Raw genomic sequence first — 2,258 nt, 5'->3', positions numbered from 1 at the left:
AATATTGTGTGTGTCTGAATAACTCGTACTCGTCCTTGTAGACATCCAGTTGGGATTGGATCAACAACGGCAGTGATGAATTACGATTGTCCGTGAATATCCGTTTTAATGTCGATCGGTGGAAGTGGAAAAGGGGTTTAAACGAGTATACGGTGTTTGTATACACCGCTCTGCGCTCTGCATGTTTTGGTTCCGGTTTCTGTTTTTCCATGCGTTTTGACGGTATATATATATATATATATATATATATATATATATATTTTTTTTTTTTTTTTTTAATGTATCAAGTGGTCGACATATCGATAGTAGAATCCATGAAAGCATTCTTATTAACCCAAAGCTTCACGCAAGGGGGTCCTTTGACAACTAAAGAGACCTAAAGTTTGGACGATAACAGTACCATACATAGTACACAAACAATTCCCTCGTACATACACTGTCGGAGAGTAGACGTGAGTGAAAAAAATAAAATAAAAATAAATGAAAAAAGAGTATGTACGCTCAACTAGAACCGTAAAGAGAGATCTTGCAATGATAATATTGCAATGGAAGTTCTTACATCTCACGATTAACCCGTTGAGGACGGACTGAATTTGCTACAACACGCTTGACCCATAGACACTTGTCCGCGTATTCTCGGGACTCGTCTTCCGGGTTTCTACACTTACATTGTATTTGTGTAAAGTCATTTAATCAGTCATTGTCTCTATGTGACCGTGCATCACAAAACGAACAAAAAGTCGCACACACTGATTTTGAGTGAGGACTGAGGTGAAATAGGTCAAAGGAGCCGATCTTGACTTTTTCATATTTTCAGGAAGAGCACGTCTTCTTCTATACATTATACTAAAATTTGGAATCATAAAACAGGCAGGAAAGTGTGTTTCCAAGCAGTTTATCTCGAACATGTTTTTTTTTTCTTCTTTTTGGCAGAATAGTGTGATTGAGTGTGTCTTTAGAGTCCTCTTTTCATTTCTTAAAAACCATGTACTCACTCTTCACTTTCAACTCCTATAAAACAACCAAAATCATGCATCAAATTGCACCATTTACAATATCAATATGCAAAAACTTCTCACCTCCCACCTCATGGTGGACGTACCCTCCCCCTTGCTCACTCCGCTCGTTCATGATATTCAGTGTAATACTTAATATTAAAACAGGGAGTTTACTTTGATGATACCATTTTATAGGCATAGTGTTCAATAATAATCGACATCAAAATATACTGCTACCTTAAACAAGTGGGACTGTTTCAAGTCGATAAAACAAGCAAAAAACATGCATCAAATTGCACCATTTACTACATGAAAATGCAAAAAGTTCTTAAAGTGGGAGGGGGACAACCCCCTCCCACCCCCCCCCCCGCTTTCTCGCTCCGTTCGCTCGGGCTCGGTCACTTCGCTCCCTCGCATACTAACAGCCCCCCCCCCCCCAAAAAAAAAAAAAAACAACAACAACAACAACAACAACAATAACACCAACAAAATAAAATCCTAGCTACGCCGGTGCCCTTTCCCCGCTTGGTTTCCCAAAAAAAACCCCTAAAAGTCTGAGGATTGAGAGCTTCCTGAATTCTAAATGTCTGTCCAAAAATCTGCGTTACATTTAGTTTTAAAACGCACCCCCCCCCCCCTTGAAAAAAAAAAAGCTGGTGACGCCCCTGGATTGCGACATGACTTGATTGCGAGAGGGATATCGTTACCTACAAGCGAAATGGAATTAATATCCAATGATCCAATGATATACAACTCTTTGCAACTTCTCATTTCATGTTCCCCGACCTGTTTGTAGGAAAGTTTATGTATCAACTTGTGGAAAGAGAACAAAAAGTGACATGTTATAACTTCCCTGTTTCTCTCATAAATCACATGCTTTCCTACGACATTCACCAGGAGGCATTGCATACAATTTATTGGTCACACGTTTTTCTACTCTGATGTGTCCAGCATCAGCATGGCTCTCCCTGTCTCTATTCTTTACAAATGGGCCATCATCGAAGGCGTCACTATCATCTTCCAAAACCACAGAACCATGTACATTAATGCCACGTCATTGCCTGTAACTTGCACACAATAATTTCTTCTGGTTGTGTGCTGAGAATGTTCAGTAGTTTGGATACATGGTGTTTACAACTGCTTTCTTGTACACTTTAATTACAGAAAAAAAAATGTAACAGGATATTTTTGTGTTTTTTTTTCTTCTGTGGACATGCTATACCACATGACTATCACAGGACAATACCACACAGCAGTACC

This window comes from Diadema antillarum, unplaced genomic scaffold (assembly GCF_040938485.1).
Source record: "Diadema antillarum isolate AM-2024a unplaced genomic scaffold, OU_Dant_1.0 seq00001327_RagTag, whole genome shotgun sequence".
In the NCBI taxonomy this organism is placed as follows: domain Eukaryota; kingdom Metazoa; phylum Echinodermata; class Echinoidea; order Diadematoida; family Diadematidae; genus Diadema; species Diadema antillarum.
The sequence above is the reverse complement of the archived record's forward strand: the minus strand, read 5'-3'. Positions refer to the sequence as shown.